This window comes from Poecilia formosa, unplaced genomic scaffold (genome assembly GCF_000485575.1).
Source record: "Poecilia formosa unplaced genomic scaffold, Poecilia_formosa-5.1.2 Scaffold55, whole genome shotgun sequence".
Taxonomy (NCBI): Eukaryota; Metazoa; Chordata; class Actinopteri; order Cyprinodontiformes; family Poeciliidae; genus Poecilia; species Poecilia formosa.
This window is the reverse complement of record NW_006799994.1, coordinates 1,127,908-1,146,224: the sequence shown is the minus strand read 5'-3', so window position 1 is coordinate 1,146,224 and position 18,317 is coordinate 1,127,908. Positions and strand designations below refer to the sequence as shown.

Genomic DNA, 18,317 nt, shown 5'->3' with positions numbered 1-18,317 from the left:
TTTCAAGCATTGAAATGGAAATGATGTCTGTTGTTGGTGTTGGGTTAATTTCATGCATAGAGATGCAGCATACAGGCCTCCCTGCACAAATTAAATCATAAATAAATGGCTTTTGTAGTCTCTTGATGGATGAAGTTAATTATTTTTTTGCTAGCCTGGTTATTCTGGGAAACTATTACATTTAGCAATGTGTGTTATTAGTTTCCTCTCTTAAATCAGTTGGGTAATTCTGGTTTTAAACTATTATTTAGGAACCGTCAATGTGTTAAGCCAAGCATATAATGGTTTTTCATTATAGTTCAGTTTTATTTCATTTTTACTTTTTGTCTAATTCAGCTAGTTCTATCGTCTATACATCGATTGGGTAATGAATACTCAACAGAAGGCGCCATTTTCAAAACATATATTCAATTATTGTTAAATTATTGTTTTCTCCAAACTTTTACTGTCGCCATTTTGCAAACGAGCATAAATTTGCTGACAACTGATGTAAACTGCTTGTATGGGGAAAAAAGTTATTTTGCATCAGTTCGAAAAGGAAATATATTCATAAACACAGAAACAAAAGATATTATAACAATAATAACACAAAATATAGTTCTAGTTCTTCATAGTTTTCTCCCATTAGTTACCGACTTTATTTATTGCAGTTAGGTTTTGTTTTTCCATTAGTCATAGTTAACTGTAATAGCCCTGATTTACTGCTGGTTCTGGAATGTCCATCAGGAAAACAGCAGACTCTTTTTAAGGACTGGTAAAGTTTCACATTCACTTGTCATAAATTTAATCACTGAATTTCATGAAAAAACATTAAAATCTGTTAAGATATTTTAGAAAAATTACAGTTATCATTTTACAGTTCAGAGACCAACATCCAAACATTAAAAATGAGAATGAATTTTTAGTCTGGGCTTGTTTTTAATTATCTTTGAGGAGTATGGGCTTTGGTGTCTGCATTTCTCCAAGTTTGGAAAACATTTCTTGTTTCAAGTTTTAAAAAAAGTGGGCCAATTTTTACATAATAAAGCTAAGGACTCATTTTAATATTAAAAAATATTTATTCCACAGTAAAATTAAATGTAATTGTAACTCGTATCATCCAAGTGTCTTCAGAGTTATTGTGGATAGTGACGCTTCGGCCTGTTAGTTTTAGTTAACTATAAAGTTAATCCTTTATTTCCATGTTTTCTTAATGTTGACAGTCTTTTGTGAGGGCCATTGAAATAAATCCTTTCTTATCGCTGTGCAGAGGAGGCAGCCTGACAATACAGATGTTACACTTTGTCTACGAACACACAGACGCGTCTTATCATGACTCACAACCTGCATGTAATGAGGAGCTGCGCAGCATTTGCATCGCATTTTTCTCAGTGCCGGACTAAAACGGAAAGCAACAGCACCAGCGGTTGACAAATAAAGGGATCATGTGGAAGACCAGACGAGGGGAAGGGGGTCACGAGAGAGCCATCCGGGTCGATCCGAACGAGCAGAAATCGGTCACGCACAGTTTGAGCTCATCAGGCAGTCGCTCAAACGAGATAAAGTGCAAACAGACTTCAGCTCGTTAATCTATTTAGTTTCTCCAGTCTCATTTTTGCACCGTTCGCCGCTGTCCTGCTGTTTCTTTTCCACTCGTCACAAGTGGGACGTTGGACCATCTGTCAGTCTTGGATTTAATTAGTGTATTCATTGAAAGGTATATACCTGAAACTGTTTTGACGCATAGGATTTAAATAAAACTGCTCCATAGTGTGGATTTGACTTGTGCATCACGATTGTGAGAAACCAACGAAGTTGCTTACTGCACATATCTGCTTAATTTTCTGATTGAATTCCACATGTTGTAATTAATGAACAACAGACAGCAGAAAAGAAGATGCAGAAGTAATTGGCCTTTCTTCAAGAAAAGGTCATTTCACCAAGTGTGACAAGATAATCTGAAAAACACTTTTAATGGGAGCCAGATGATTATGAATTTTGAAGTTTTGGAGTCTTTATTTTAATGATGTAACTTCAAAGTAGTGCCAGAGTTTTCCTAATTTTCAGGTATAATTAACTGCGTTTTGAATATGTTGGTGCTGAATTTTTCCAGCAATTCTGTACAGTATATATGTGAGGAACAAAAATAAAGTTGCTGAATAAAAAATTGCTGTTGATTCCCTTGATTTGCTAAAGTTGTACATCAGAGATTGAAGTTGGTTGGCGCAGTTTAGCTTGACTTTATCTACAAATTTAAGAAATATTCTGTCAATATTCTGAGATAAATTTGATAAATTATCTCTACATTTAAGCTACTGTAGAACTACTAACCCAATACGCTACTTCACTTTAATCACACACTTCAAACTATATTTCAGAGTTTCAATTTTTGTTTTTCAGCAAAGAAAAAGAAAAATGTTTCTCATGTTGGTTTGGTCAACATGGTTGAAACTGTTGGTTCAGAACAGGATCAGGACCACAATCAATGGAAATCGTGTGTAATAAATTACTACAAATAAATAAAGCAAACCATTTAGTACAACATGAGAATTGCCTAGTTTCAGGGGTATTTACAGTACAGTCTTCTTATACCATGAGAAAATGCTAAGATTCTTTGTAAATCTGTGAATATGATCCTAAACTAACAAACTTTTTGTTTTCCTCCCAACAAACTTTCTAATGTCCAGTTACAATGAAAAATACTAAACAGATGGACACCAAAAATGGACTAAAATGTTGGTTTAACAAAGTTACAAGGAAGATTTGACCTTCATAATCAAAGTACGAACAATATTCAAACATACTAAAATGCTAATTATAATGACATTAATACAGCTTAACAACACCAGTTATCACAGAGACACTGACAAAAAACAAGACTGTACAGCTTAAAATATATAGTTAAATTTTTTTGTGTTAAATTAAAATTATGTGACTTAAATATGCAGTCAGAAGTTTTCTTCCACAAGCTAGCATTTAGCCTATGGGCTAACATGCTAACAGCTAATAGCAGGTGTTTTATTTCACTATTCTCATGAATATTTGGAAGTACACATCAATATGAGATATAATGTTAAATAAAATTCAGTTTTTAAAATATTTAAGAGATTTTAACATCTGTCTAAAAGACAAACTTATATTGTGAATGTGTCTATCAAGCTAGCAGCACGCTATTGGCTAACAGAAGTCTATGTCTGTCTACTTCCTTTTCCGCCACTGTTCAAAATGATTTACTTATAGTTATACGGTAGAGCTAGTTGTTTAATTGTGGAGTCCAACCACTTTATCTTTGGCTTCTTCATCAAATGTAGTTTTCAAAGTCATTAAAGTTTTTGTACAGTTCCTTTACACCATCTTTGTGATGAGTATACTTTATAAAATAGCAATCACTCTTGCATTTGTGTTTCGCATTTGTTGGGTTTGTCTACAGACAGTATATTTTTCACAGTTTTCTGGTTTATTTTTGGTTAAGACAAAAAAAAGTCTTCCTTTTCAATCGGTACATCTCTTTCTCTATGCAGCCTAAAAGAATGAACATAATTATTGCTTTGCCTTAGAAGGTTGAGTCAGATATATTAGGTTTAAAAATATATTTTGAAGTGAAAATGGACAAAGTTTTTTTTTTATGTATTAGTTACAAGTAGGCATGTCATGATAAATAGTCCCAGAAGTTATTGCGATAAACAATAATGTTGTTTTGAGACGACTTTTAAATACTGTAATGGTAATGGCATAATGCAAGAGCACATTCTCAAAAATCAACTTTAAATTCTACTGAACATTTCATGCTGGAACTGGAAGATATTTTAAATATCCAAAATAAATAAGACAACAGAAACATCAAATAAAATTAATTAGGAAGTCTCTGTAAACAAAAATGTCCAAAACACCAAACTGAAGACCAGTTTTGGTAGAAAGAAAATGGAAAACAGAAAAACAATAAATTATGCAAATAGAAATTATTGAGCTTGTTGTAACTTATTATGTGATTAATTGATTTATTGCAACGTTACTTTCTTGATGTAACCCCATGTTTATTTCCCAGGAACAGTTACAAATATAAATGTGACGTAACCGCCTTCACAGATTAAATAAGTATTGAAATCTGTTACATTCGATGCTTTACACCTGACTAATTATTTATTATCTATCTGTCCCTGGAAACATTTTTTTCCATTACCTGTCATTTAGATTTTGATTTGCTTTGTTGTTTTGTTTAATTTAGAAATGATTTAATGAAATCAGAAACACAAAAATAAAACGAATTTAACAGACTTCAGAGCAAAAAAAAATCTTCTTAAAGGCAAAATTCTTAACATTTTTTTTTTTTTAGATTGTGTTTAAGCCGCTTTGAAAAAATCAGATAGGCTTGTTTCTTTAAGACCCGTTGCTTTTTCCATCAAGCCTGATGATTTCTTTTTGTCTCGTATCCTCTGCTTTCTTTCGTCTGTTCCTGTGCTTCCCTGGAGCAAATGAAAAGGCCACATCAAACAATGGATTTAGCTTTCTCCCTAAGTAGACAAGGGGAGGGGAAAAGCTGCGGCTAAACGAAGATGCACATAGTACGAACTGAGCCAGGTGCAAAAGATACATGCAGCTCGTGGGTGTTTTGGGGTTTTTATGGTCTCATGCATCAAAAAAGAAGTCTAACTTAGTTAGACTTCTATCTTTTAAAGCCACAGATTTTTTAGAAACATTTAAGTGACACCTAAATGTGAGTGGGTAGTTGTGTGATTTCGATTACGAACGTACTAAAAGGAAGTAAAATCCTGTAAAGATTTAAATATTTGTTTCACAAAATATTGATGCAGGAACCATAAAAACTTATTACACTTTTGTATTAGTTATTTTCTAACTCAAATTTTAAAGTCATGTTCCATAAATCAGAAGTATTTTTTTTAAATAACAGCCTTTAAGCAGGTATTCAACATACTTTTAAGCTCACACATTTCTGTTATAAATTATAGTTTTGTTAATCTAATTTGACTATAAACAGAAATCATCGTAATTAACAGAAATAAAGACTTTCAGACATCCACCTGTGCATAATTAATCTATGTGATTCACTTTGTAATAAAGTTCCTGAAATAAATTTGCTTTTCAATATCCAAATTGAAAAAGAAGTGAAATAATGTAAAAAGCTGCAGATTCAAAAATGCTATATTTATTTAGAAACCACAAAAATGTTGTCCACTTTTGTTTCCACTTTTTTGAGTTTAATTAGAATGCTCAAGTCTTTTATGTGTCAGATTAAAATTAGTTTTTTAATTTAACAACCTTTAAGCAAGTATGAAACGTTTTTTCAGTAAGCTTACATTTCTGTTTTTATAACTAGTTTTGTTATTGATCTGAATAATTTTAAATGTCATGTTCTCATAAACTGTAAGCTTAATTAACAGAAATAAAGGCTTTCAAACATCCATCTGTAATTAATCAACGGATTTTAAGAACTATTTATACTTATTTTTCATGTACTTTGACTTAGACAGCAATTCAGATTTTTATCAATAACTGCATACAGTAACTGCATTTAATAATGTTTTATATAAAATAATATATAAAGAAACACTGACTTAGAATGTTTTTTATTCACTATTCAATAATTATTACATTTATTTAGCAATAATGCCTGATACGGTTTGATTTTAGATCGCCATGAGTTCTGTGGCTGAAAATTTTTCATCAAACATCATCTCTATGACTTTATTACCAGATACGTTTTTCTTCACAATCTCCTCTTTTGGTAAGAAAATATTTTATATTAATGACATCAAATTGTTTTTTATTTCCAGTTCTTTGGTCTTTTATATGTCAGAAATGTTTCCATTAGTCGCTATCTTGATGAATTTGACTGGCATCCAATCAGAAAATGACATTTAGTTCAGTTTAACTTATATTTTATTGAAAAAAAAAACATTTTGCTTTTTTTCTCATCTTCACTCAAACTGAGGCCCGACTTTGAAAAAGCCTTTGCTATACGAATAAACTTGAAAGAGTGATTAATTGAAAAACTGTGAAAAAAAAATCTGTTATGGCGATACATTTTGTTGGATGAGAAATTGTCCCAAAGTTATCGTGATAAACGATAATATTGTTGTTTTGAGACCATTTTCAAAGTAATGGAATGGTGATAGCTTACTAATAACACAATCAATAACTTTAAATTGGCATTTAACACTGGAACTGGAAAACATTTTAAATATCCAAAATAATAAACTAAACTAATAAAATGAATTATGAAGTTTCTGTAAGTCAAACTGTTAGTAAAGACAAAAACACCGAAATAAAGACTTTTGTCATCCAGTTTTTGGTAGAAAAACGATAAATCATGAAAATAGAGATTATTGACTTTGTTTTAATTTACTGTGTGATTAACTGATTTATTGATTATTGCGACAGACCTAACTGTAGAGCGTTTTGGTTTTCTTTTACATAATTGCTGCACTTAATTTAAAAATGTCTTTTTGTATCCTCTGTTTTGCAGCTGAAACTACCCAATTTCCACGCATGGAATCAGTGAAATGGAAGTAAATACGAGTCAATCCCATCGCAGTTCGCCCTGCAGCTCGTTTCTTTCTTTCCTTATTTCTTCCTTTCTTTTCGGGTAGAATCGAAAAGAAAAGCTTTTCAAGGCCGGGGCAGGAAAACGGGAGCACCTTGTTTTCACAAGGAGGCGTTTTGAAGTCAGGCTGAAAGAGATCTGAAGCTGCAATAAGTCGACTCGAGACGGCGGTGGAACTGATGCAATGTCAGTCACTTGAAGCTGGGGAAGCAACAGGAGGCAGGAGGAGGAGGTTAGCGGCGAACAGAAGGAGGAAGGAGTGAGGAGCAGAAGGTGCAGGTCGGAGAGAGTCACAAACACGCCTGGCTGCTGATTGTGATTGCTGTTCAAACAAGGCTGACAGCTGCCACAAACATCTCCCTGCTTAATATGACACACATTTACTCTCACCTGCGCCGATAGCCTCCCGCTTTATGGCGCCCTGTTATCTTTCTTTCTGCTCCTCGGCCTGATAAGGCCGCTATGATTGCCCTCCGCTCGCTCTACAGCATGACAGCTCAATCACTCATCACATCAAGATGTCCCCTCGTCGCTCGTGATGAAATACCACCCAGATCATCCTCTGTCATTCCTCTGTTTAGCCTCAAATGGATGTAGCTTCACTTCGAAAAGGTGGGTTTAGATTGCAGTTTCCTTTAGTTTAAATGCAAACATATAAAAGAAAGTTTTTCCACTGGTTTGGTTGAATGTTGAGATCAGGTTTTTTCTAGTTTTCGGTAGTTGGCAGGGCCAGACTTAGAAAAATATGGAGCTAGTTTTGGTGCCCAGATCCTCCATAAAAACAAAGAAATATATTATTCTATAATAAACTTCATGAAACAAATAGAAACATTTGCCAGCATTACTTGTCATTATCTTATATATTTGTACTCTTCTTTCTAAAAAAGTGAACAGAAATTAGCAGGGCTGGATTTAGAAGAACCAGGGCCCCGGGCCAGTTTTGGTGCTCTATGCCCCCGCCAAAGAAATACATAAAAGTTATGATAAAGTTCCTGAAATAACTCAAAAAATTAGCCTGCATTGCTAGTCGTGATCTGATTTGTGTACTTATTTCTTTATTGGACTGTGATTGGCAGAACAATCATAGCCCCACAAACACAAATACTGCTCTTGAAAAGCATTTATATTACACTTATTTAAGACAAATTACTGTTTTTTTCCCCCACTAAACTCCATATACTAACTGCATTTAATCACATTTTCAAATTGTACTTATTGGTATTCTTATTTAACAAAGAAAATAATAAAAAAAATAGCAATCCTGAATCCAGACAGTTTCTGTTTTTTTAAACATCAATTGCAATTTATCATGACAACAATAAATCAATATTCTTAGAGAAAATGTATCACGATAAATGATAAACGATAAAATGTTGGCCTCAAAAATATGTGCTGCTGTGTAAGACTGAAACGATTCACCAGATTAATCGTGATGAATCGATTACTGAAATAATCGTCAACTAAAGAAAGTTTGTTTCAGCCTTTTGTGAATTTCACTGGATGAAATCTGTCAAAGAATCCAGCAGATACAGAAAGGTCTACACAATCTGGTAAAGATACTAGATATTTGTAATAAAGATAAGATAAGCAATTACCTAACTGGTTGAATTAGGACATGTTTTTATCTGATTAAATAATCAATTACTAAAAGAATCGTTAGTTGCAGCCCTGTTATAATGTCATACTTTTAAAATATTTGGGTGTAATTTAAAAAAAACACACCACCACAGCCAAAATCAACCCTTAAGTTTGTAAAACATGCTTAGTACAAAATAAAAAATAAAATTTCTGCCCCCTGAGAACTTGTAGCCCTGGGCGATTGCCCCTGTAAGCTCTTTTTAAAGACTGGTCAAAGTAGTAAATGCTGCAGAAATGGCAATTTTGAAATAAAATGAAAGAATTGAGAGATTATCCTAAGGTTTCCAAAAGTACAAATAGTACTACGGTTGTTTCCGATCTTTCCTGTAGATTTTTTTTTTCCGTGAATAAAGAGACCTCACCTGCATTCAGTTCAGATCTGCTGATTATTCATGTGGATCAGGAAACTAAAACAAATAAATCAGAACGGATTTCCTCTTGCGTTACTCTTCCGTCAAAGAAAAAACATGCAATAACAAAATATAACCTTTCCCAGCAAAACCTTCAGTTAAAGTAAAGAACATTTTCCATCCAAGGAGCCTGTTGTTCTGCTCTAGTCTCCGCTCTTTATTCCCTTTTGTGTTTATTAAAACTCAAACTGTTGCCTCCAGTTTGTGGACAGTCTGGTGAAGCTGATAATGACTCAGGGTTAGGGGGAAAGCAGAGGGTTAGTTATGCATGCAGAGGGCGTTCACTCACTACTATATAATTCAGAATGCTTCGCTTTTTCCTCCCCATCCTCCACAGAGAGCAACAATCGCGACATCAAATGCACCCACTCTTTCATGCGCATTCCTGCTGTTTCCCCCTCTATTTCTGTCTGTGTCATCCTCCCTTTTCTCTTTACACACACACACACACACACACACACACACACACACACACACACACACACACACACACACACTCACTCCTCCACAGCAGCAGTTGCACATTATGGAGTGGTAACCAGGCAGCATCTAATTGCAATAATTGGAAGAATGTACCGAGCGGGCCTGTTTGAACACCTGTTAGCGCTGAATTTCTCTCATGGCTGCAGCTCGTACGCGCCGTGTTACACCATTTGGTGCGCGTGCATGTGGGCGCATGCATTGAGGAAGAGTAGGAGGGGAAGAAGGGTATGTAAATATGACACGCTGGCTGCGCTCCAGCCCCGCGTTTCGCCGCTTCCAGAAGGAGACAGGCGAACAGAAATGAATAAAATGCGTGATGCGTCTTCGCGCCTTTCATGCTGTCACCATTGTTATGAACGCTCCCGCTACCGGAAGTCTCTGCCGCGGGGACAGATGGGCGGAGCTGTCCGCCCGCGCCGGTGCTGAAATCTCCCAAAACGCAACACAGCACAAGGGATAAAAATAAAGAGACTAATCTACTAAAAGTGAAATTTCAGTTTTTTTTAAATAGACTAATACTCCATTTTCACCTCTCCTGATATCGCTTCATACTTCTTCTGTTTTAATAGCGCCTCTCTTCAGTCCAGGCAGCAGCGGAGGAGCTCCAGTCAACATGGAGCTGTTGTCATTTTAATCATAACGACGCGTTAATTTTCTGTCTAATTTCTGGTTCACTTTCTTTTTCAATAGATGTTCGGAGTTTGATTTGTGAGAGTTTGCTTCTTTAAAATGGAGCTTTAGATGAACCTACCTGTTGATATGAAAAGTCCGGTCCGCGCCGCGTCCTCACCAACATCTAAACCAAAAGAAAAAAACAGTTAAGAACATCGTAATGGGACCAGATTTGTCACGCTGTTGTATCTCCAAACACTCCCACTCCTCCGTGGGTCTCCGCCCGAGCTCACCTGGCTCCGGTCGGTCCGGAGCTCCGTTCCGGGTTGGAGCGCACGGAGAGCCGCGGCGCGTCCTGAGCGCAGAGATCAAGCCTCCGGTGCGCTGCTGGCTGCACCTTTTAAAAGCCTCCACTGAACCAATAGGAGGTCTGTCAGCGTGATGGGACCTGACGTCACCCTTCTCTCACCTAACAACCCACCAACCCTTCCCCTCCTCCGCTTTTCTTCAACTATATAAGAAAAATAACCACATTGCCTCCTCGGAATTGGAACAAAAAAAGTGTTTTTCTCTTCCATTTCTCATAAATCTCGGCTTTCTGTGTGATTTATTCTTTGTAGACCGGAAGCAGGTCAGAATTTGGAGGTGACTCCAGGTGGAAATAACAAAAACAGACTCTGAGTTATCAGCAGCAGATGGGTAAAACAGACACAGGTGGACTGCAGACGTATTCAGACATATTCAGCAGCAGTGTGATGAGTTTTCCTCACTTTGGTTCAATATTTTAACTTTTATAACGTTTTCTACGGTGAAGTTTTGAACTTTGAAGAAGAGATATAGGGCGAGGTTTTTACTTTAAAAGCTGTTTTAACATAACATCTGCTTCACTAAACTTACCTTCCAGAAACTATCTGAAATTAGTTTCTGGCTAGACGGGTTAAGTTTATTTCTATAGCGCATTTCAGAAACGAGGCAGTTCAAAACGCTTTACGTCATAAAAACATAATCAATAATCAACTGAAAAACACAAAATAATGTTTTTTCATGATCAATACACATCAAATATACCGATCAGTGTTCCAGTTTTTATGAATCAAAAGCAACTCTAAACAGTCTTGATTTAAAGGAACTCAGTGTTTCGTCTGTTTTGCAGTTTTCTAGAAGTTTGTTCCAGATATGTGGTGCATAGAAGCTGAATGCTGCTTCTCCATGTTTGGTTCTGGTTCTGATGCAGAGCAGAACCGGAAGACCTGAGAGGTTCTGGAAGGTTGATACAACAGCAGCAGATTAACTTTTTAGGCAGAACTGTGAAGACACTGTGACAGTGCACTGTAAAAACACAAAATCATAACACTCATTTTTTCTGGTGGACTCAGATCTGACCCTTCAGAGACGCATGAAGACAGTTACAAAGACGGCCTTCTGTCACCTGAAGAACATCTTTAGGATCGAAGGACTAATAATGTCTCAGTATTAGAGAAGCTCATCCATGTGTTTATCGTTAGTCGCATTGATTACACTGAAAAACCAAAAAATAGAAACTGACCAGAATTACTTGTTAAGATTTTGTGCATTTGTAGTGTAATCAATGAGACTAAAGACAAACACTCTCTTCTTTTTGCAACATTAGTCTTTTAATCCTGGAAGTGTGTGCTGACTCTATACTGTTAATTGTTGCGTACAAAGATAATAACTTCAGTTTTGGATGATATCTTCAGACGTTGCTTCAAATGTAACAGTGGTCATTTTAGTCAAACAATTTGATTTAAGCTCCATCTGACCTCCAGGTGAATTTTAATGTTTTGTGGTTTTTAACGTTTGTTTTAGAGTAACGGCTTCTTCCTTTCGGAGCGGCGCTTCAGCCCATGTTGGGCCTGAACTCACTGCGGATGATGAGGATCTCCTGCATGTTTCAGCCATCGGCTTTTTGCTTCTGTTCTGGGGTTGATATTCTAATTATTATTGATTTGGTGTGTAGGTGAGACACACTATACCATTTTTAATGAGTGTATTGGATTTTCTTTTTTATCATATTGTAAAGCTGCCCTGTATCATAAAGTATTTTATTTCTAGTTATTTTTTTACGCCTGGAGAAAACGGATGACTTCCTCTGTTTGAATTTCAAAATGATTTCTACCAGTAATGAATCGCCCAAATCTGGGAACAGATTTTGGCTTTGATCTTAAATATATAATTTATGCTACTTTAACTGACTATGTTAAACTGCTGGATTTAAACACTTTTTTCTGTGTAATCTGTTGTAACCCTGTTGACTGCAGCTCTTCAGATTGAAGCAGCGCTATGTCTAAAAGAAAATCTGAACAAAGCAAAGAGAAAGAAAGAACTGATGTTACGTTTGGTTTGAACTCGAACTCGCTCGGCAGATGACAGCTACACATAATCTGTCACTGTGTGGCTCCTCTGACAGAAGCGCTCAAAAGGAGATGCATTTTCAAACACAAATGAGCAATTTGTTAGGCCATTGTGTGCATCATTGTACTTTCTAATTTCCCAGACTCAGAGGCCCATTGTGGGGAAACTCCATTGTGTTGTCGAGTGCTTTTTCTTTTTTCTTTTTCATTTTTTTTCTCGGTTGTTGTTGTTTTCTGGCCTTTTTTTTCCATGTGTGCAGCTTTTCAGACACGCTCATAAAGACACTCACAGATGTTTGTGCAGGGGCTTTTTTGGCCTCCTGTCCATGTATAAACCCGGGTCAAGTTTGATCCCATTAATGGGAAAGCGCAGGAGTGTGACAAAGGACAGCAAACAGCAGCGATGTTTCGCTACCTGTGAGCCGGACGTGCCGTGTTTACAGCTGGTTCTGACACGTCCAGCAGGAAAAGAGCAGGTTCTTTTAGAGGAATGACAAGAGAAACAAAACGTCTAATGATAAAGCCTTAGTTGCTACACTTTGTGGGAAAATATTAATTAAAATTGACAAATTAAATCAACCACATTTATTTGTATAGCAAATGTCAGCAAGACGGCATTTAATGAAAACATTAAAAAAACATCATAAACACATAATATTGTCAACAATTGTGAAAACCAATAACAGAAAATCATCAATAAGCATCAACTATGTTGGTCAGTGTTCAATTTATTATAGTTCAAACGCAATGCCAAACAGGCGAGATCCTAGTCTACATTTAATGAACTCTGTGTTTCAGCTGTGTGTTGTTAGTTTTCTGGAAGTTTGTTCCAGATTTGTGGTGCATAGAAGCTGAATGCTGCTTCTCCATGTTTGGTTCTGATGCAGAGCAGAACCAGAAGACCTGAGAGGTTCTAGAAGGTTGGTACAACAGCAGCAGATCTTTAAGCCGTTCAGTGATTTACAGACTAACGACAGTAGTTTAAAGTCCATTCTCTCAGTGGAATGACTGTGGAACCGGGTGATGTGCTCCATCCTCCTGGTTTTAGTCAGAACTCCAGCAGCAGCGTTCTGGATCAGCTGCAGCTGGAGGACTGATTTTTCAGACAGACCTGTGAAGACGCTGTTGCAGTAATGAATACGACTAAGATAATGGAAATGTTCTTCAGGTGACAGAAGGCCGACTTTGTAACTGTCTTTATGTGGCTCTGAAGGTTCAGCTCAGAGTCCATCACTACACCCAGATAATTAAACGCTTTTTGGATTCAAATATCTGATTGGCACATCTTCATCTGACTTTCAGGTTTCTTAAAAAAAGAGAGAAGAAAAATAAAACCCAGATGAACTCTGCTGTGCCGTGCGTTAATAATGAACGAGTTAGTTAACTTACATAAACAATGATGCTGCAAAAATATTTATATTCCCAGATTCTACTTTATATTCAGCAGCTCTGTGTTCTCTGTGTATCCTGTTACATCTGAAGCGCTGCAGAAAGAGTTAAACAGAAGTGCAATCCCACATGCTGTTGAAACTATTCTTATTTATCTAAACTAGATCGCTTCACAAACACATTATGATGTTAAAATGATTTTCCATTTTGCAGCTTCATTATTTGGTGTCAGATTTATCCTCAACAATTCAGTCTGGAGGAAATTCACAACCAGAGGCGTGCAATCCAGAATTTGTGCATCTGTTTATTTTTAATAAATTTAAATATATCCTTCAAAAGTTCCACTCTGGAAGGAAATTTTTTGCAAAGTGTGTCTGTATTTACTGTATTTCACAAAAATGACAACATTTTTAGTTTCTCCAGTCAAACTGCATTGTGTCAAACAAACCAAATCCTATGAAATACCTCTTCCCCTCCTCGCCTGTGGGGGCGCTGCACCAAGAACTACTGAAGGAAACGACACGAAAACGTCTGAAGAAGTCACTGAGCGCAACTTCCTTATGGTCAGAATGAAAACAGAAATGGAGTGCTGTCAGGTTGAAGGATTTCTCTTTTGTTTTTGAAAGAAGCCATTTCTCCTGTTAGCGCTGGTTAGCTAGTGTTTGTTGTTGTATTTACCCATAATGCCCTACGCTTTAGTCAACTTCCTGCTTTTGGAGCGCTCTCTGGTCTGCTTGGCGTTCACATTTGCATTTGAACCGCACCAGAGTTCACTTTTTTGCACATTCATGTCTCCCCAAGCGACCCAGACTCACTAGGCAAACAAACTAAAGTTGGATTAAATTGCACTAAACAGAATTCCTCAAGTTGCAGTTTTAGCTTCAAGTGCTGTAAAATAAAAACAAAACCTCATATTTATGTTAAAAGGATTGATTTTAGCTGCAAATACATCCATGAATACTAATGATTGAGCATTCACTAAAGTAATACTGTGTTACTGCATTTTACTGTGTTACTGCATTTTAGGCAGAAAAATGTTTAAGGAAATAATTTTTATTTGTATTTTTCACTAATGAATTTCTAGTATTATTTAGAAAAATTCTTAAATGAAAAATCTGCAATTTGCGGCAATTTTTTTTGTCTGATTAATCAATTAATCATGAGAATAATTAATAACTAGAGTAATCATTTAGTTGCAGCCCTAATTAATACCACATAATAAACAATAAAAATGTGCATCAACTAATAATTTACTTATTAAACTCTGATGTTAAAACAAACTTTAGCACCATAAAGAACTGAAACATTGTGTGAAGTTTGTGGGATAAAATAACAGGAAAGGCTGTGAAATATTTTAGCTTGATGTCAGTTTTTCTTTTATTTTTTTGGCCTGCTGCTGTTATTTCCAGTTTCTACGACCTGCAGCGAGTTGCAGCCGATAAAAATACAATCAGAGCCGTTATTCAGTGCCTTCAGAGGTAGAAACAGCTGGCCGCTGCTCTCATGAACGAGAAGAAATTTGCATTTGCAACATGTTTACGGAGCTGCAGGTCAGATTATCTCTGAAGCTCCTGCGTCCTGTAATAGCTTTATGGAAAAATTAAATCTATATTCACAAACTGGAACCTGATCTTGTACGTTTTTATTTGCCTGGGTGACTGTTTCTTGTTTTTAGTTTGGAGGTTTATAAATAGGTTTAAAGGATCGCAGGAAGGTTCTACCAACCTCTGTAGTTTAAAAACGCAACTAAATTAGAAAGACGGGAGAAATTTTGGGAAATCCACCATGAATAAAACAATTTATGTTTAAATTCTGATTTTGGTTTTAAAGTAATTATTTTTTGCAAATTCATGTTAAAAATTAAAATATTTTTTAATTTTACATTTACATTACATTTTATGTTAGAAAAACAAAGTAGATGTGGATAAATAAGAGGTTCAAGGTTTTCAGTATTTTTTACAACGAAAACTGAAAAGTGTGGCATGCATTTACATTCTGCCCACTTTAGAAAATAATTTGTTGAGCCCATTTATGTTTCAGCTGCAGCTGTAGTTCTTTACGGGTTTGACTGATTCTTTTGCAGATTCATCTGTGTAAAACAGCTCAAGCTCAGCCTGGACTTTAACTAGGCCGTTCTAATCTATGATTCCAACTAATCGTAACCATCTGTTATATTTCCAGTTGTATATTTAGGGTAGTTGTCCTGCTGGAAGGGAAACCTCCACCCTAGTTTCAACTGGGTCTAACAGGTTTTTCATCCCCAGAGCATGATGGTGCCACTTCTGTGTTTCACAAAATGAGTTTTGTTAGTTTGTTTTGCTTCTGAGACTGAAGTTTATCTTAGCAATGGTAAGGGAGAGTTCACAATCTCTCTGCAGCAGTGATTATTTCAGCAATAGGATGGATTATTTCAGGACTTTTAAACATCTTCACCACAGATTTAGCTTTTCAGAAATCACTAATTTCACACACAATGTGCATTTTTGACATTTATTTATTTTCTCTTTTTTCAGGGATCAATATCTGCTAAAAATGACATGACAAGTTATTCTTACTTTTTAATCTCTTCGGACTCTAAAGCTGTCAGCAACTGGATCAGAAACTGTTTTTGTCACATTTTATCTGTCTCATACCAAACTGTCACAACATGGTAACAGTTTTAACAAATATCTAAAAAATATATTTTTTTAAATAAAAGTTACATACTGCAGCTTTCTCAAGGAAACAAAATATTTGTTTTGGATCTATGATTTCTTTCCTACAGAAAAAATTTATTTATTTATTTATTTGTTTAATTAAAATAGTCTATGGTTAGTTTATTGCTGAAAACGTAAAAAAGAAAAAAAAATCGCATTTTTGTTGATTTTTGTTTTTAATAGAGCAGCAGTATGTTTTCCAAGGGTTTTATAGCACAACTAAGAAATTATGTTAGCTTCAGTTGTTATAAAAATGCTATTTATATAAAATACAACTTAAAACAAAATTTTACTTTCTGATTTAATGCCTTGAAATTGATCTTCTGTCTCTTTAAGAAGCTCCTGCTCTTTCTGAAGCTCCACCTTCAGGAAGTCATCTCAACATGGCTCCTCTATTAACCTTTAAACAACGTTTTTACCAGCGTTTCACTGAGACGTAGCTCCTATAATGAGCTCAGCATCCACCAGGTGTTTGCTAATTGCTACTAGCTAGTCTGAAGGAGCTGAGTAGGGGAGGAGCTGCACCTTGAAGGCGGGGCTAGGTCCATCCATGGAGATGGAGATTAAGGATTTATCCAACATGCATGGAAACACTCCAGAAAATAACATTATAACTAAATGTAAAGATTTAAAAAGTAAAATGTACATAATACCGCGCCTTTAAAAATGATATTTATGACATTCTCCTCCTCTAAACCCAAACTCATGGCAGGTTGGGCCTCAAATCCCCTCGAGCCTGATCGTAACCCTAACCCTGGTTAGCCCACGTAGCCTGCAGCCGACTCATCATTTCCTGCATGCGCCGCATGCACAAATCCCTGCAGACGGTTTCCTGCTGTCATTAGTCGGCGGTCAGATGAGCGTCCGGTAACGTGAGCGAGGAAAGGCCGAGTCAGCTCAGCAGATGGCCCTATCAGTGCTGGGTAAACCAGCGGCCGGCGCGGCTGTGTTTGGCTTAACGGCCTATAAGTAATTCATTGTGTTCTCTGAGAAGGAGCATCTGTCGACCCCCACAGTCCCCTGGAGACGCACATGCACACACACGCAGTTATGCATAGATAAACATACTTACATGAGTGTTTAGTCACATGCACAGAGCGCAGGTAAACACACACGGAGCGGCTTTCAACCTCATTTGCAGCGGCCGGTACAAATAGGGACAAGTCTTGGTTCCATGTGACCCTCTGTGATCAGATAACCTCCACTGATCTCAGTTAATACTTACTAAAACTCGTTTACCTGCTAACATGGAGGCAGTTCTGGTTAGAAAAAAAATCATCTCTGCAGCTGCAGCTCAACGCCTGAAATATCCCCTTCCATCAGTTTCTGATGTCTGTTTTATTGAATAAATTGTTGTACGATCACACCTCGCTTTCATTTACCAACGTCTCAGCCTGTAAACAATTTAACTCCTCAACACAAGCGCTGTTATCATAATGACATGCAAACGCTACTCCTTTTGACACAAACATCAGCTTGGATTGCGTTTCTTTATTCACAAGCATGGCTGATAACAGCCGCAGGCACACTGAGTCATTATAAAGGCGACAAGGATGATTTGCAAATTAAATCTGGTTTGTGGAGTTTTATACTCATTCAGATTCTTGTGAGTAAATAATTTGTATTTATATAAGATTTTATAAAATTGGGAGAAGAAGGTGAAACCAAGAAGCTTCCTGAAGTTTTTGGGTCCTTTGGTTTCCACCAAAAAAGGTAAAAAATACAGAACTTTTCCACTGCGCTAATCAAAAACAATCAAATTATGTGTCTTTATGGCATCATTAGCAATCATCCTTCCTTTGATTTGGGGTGAAGTGCTTTAGATTAGTGGTTTTGTGCCTGGAGCATTCTTCTGCTAATATGTTAATGCAGTGGCACTAGCGGAACAAGTCAGCGTCGAGCCAGGGGGCGGGGCCAATTACCGGGCCCCTAACCAATCACCGGGCACCTAAGGAATCACCGGGCCCCTTACTGGAGTGAAACTGAAACTGTTGGGGGGGGGGGTGTTTAACATTGAATACACCCTTCTCAACAGGCGAGGGCGGACTTTCTCTGTCTATAATCACATATTTCAATGACTTGAAACCATTCCTCCCTCCCTGGCACTTCCAGGCCCGGGCCCCCATCCGGCCCGGTTTGGGGGGCAGCCCCCCCAGCCCCCTCTATAGCTCCACGC

At 36.7% G+C, this 18,317-nt stretch overlaps 1 long non-coding RNA gene across 1 annotated transcript in view; it reads right to left on the bottom strand.

Moving 5' to 3' along the window:
* The window catches only part of LOC107836398 (uncharacterized), a 34,941-nt gene extending 24,544 nt beyond the window's left edge, over nucleotides 1-10,397 (bottom strand). Inside the window, exons 1-2 of the long non-coding RNA XR_001662283.1 lie at nucleotides 9,978-10,397; nucleotides 9,824-9,868 (exon numbers count right to left, since the gene is read on the bottom strand). This is a non-coding gene — a long non-coding RNA (uncharacterized LOC107836398). The remainder of the gene's footprint in view (nucleotides 1-9,823; nucleotides 9,869-9,977) is intronic.
* Between the last annotated feature and the right edge of the window lie 7,920 nt (nucleotides 10,398-18,317).